Consider the following 672-nt stretch of genomic DNA (forward strand, 5'->3'; position numbering starts at 1 on the left):
GAAAGCTTCGGTCCAAAACACTAGACATGGCCAATGGCCAGCCAAGCCTTAGCAGATCACTGCTCCAATAGCAAGATTGATAGAAATCAACATGCTCTTGTGATGATAAGTTGAAACCTCGGTCCAATGAAATTAGACATGGCTTCACAGCCAGCCAGACTTCAACACTAGAATTCATTCTTAAGAACTCTGAAGAAAAAAATACCTAATCTAAGCAACAAGATGAACCGTCAGTTGTCCAAACTCAAACAATCCCCGGCAACGGCGCCAAAAACTTGGTGCACAAAATTGTGATCAATACTTTTCACAACTCAAATAATCCCCGATGATGAATCCAAAAACTTGGTGTTCAATACCATGGCATAAACACAACTTCGCACAACTAACCAGCAAGTGTACTGGGTCGTCCAAGTAATAAACCTTACGCGAGTAAGGGTCGATCCCACAGAGATTGTTGGTATGAAGCAAGCTATGGTCACCTTGTAAATCTCAGTCAGGCAAACTCAAATGGGTATGGTGATAAACGCATAAAACATAAAGATAAAGATAGAGATACTTATGTAATTCATTGGTAAGAATTTCAGATAAGCGTATGAAGATGCTTGTCCCTTCCGTCTCTCTGCTTTCCTACTGTCTTCATCCAATCCTTCTTACTCCTTTCCATGGCAAGCT

The sequence above is a fragment of the Arachis duranensis genome, chromosome 10 (genome assembly GCF_000817695.3).
Source record: "Arachis duranensis cultivar V14167 chromosome 10, aradu.V14167.gnm2.J7QH, whole genome shotgun sequence".
NCBI classification, from domain to species: Eukaryota; Viridiplantae; Streptophyta; class Magnoliopsida; order Fabales; family Fabaceae; genus Arachis; species Arachis duranensis.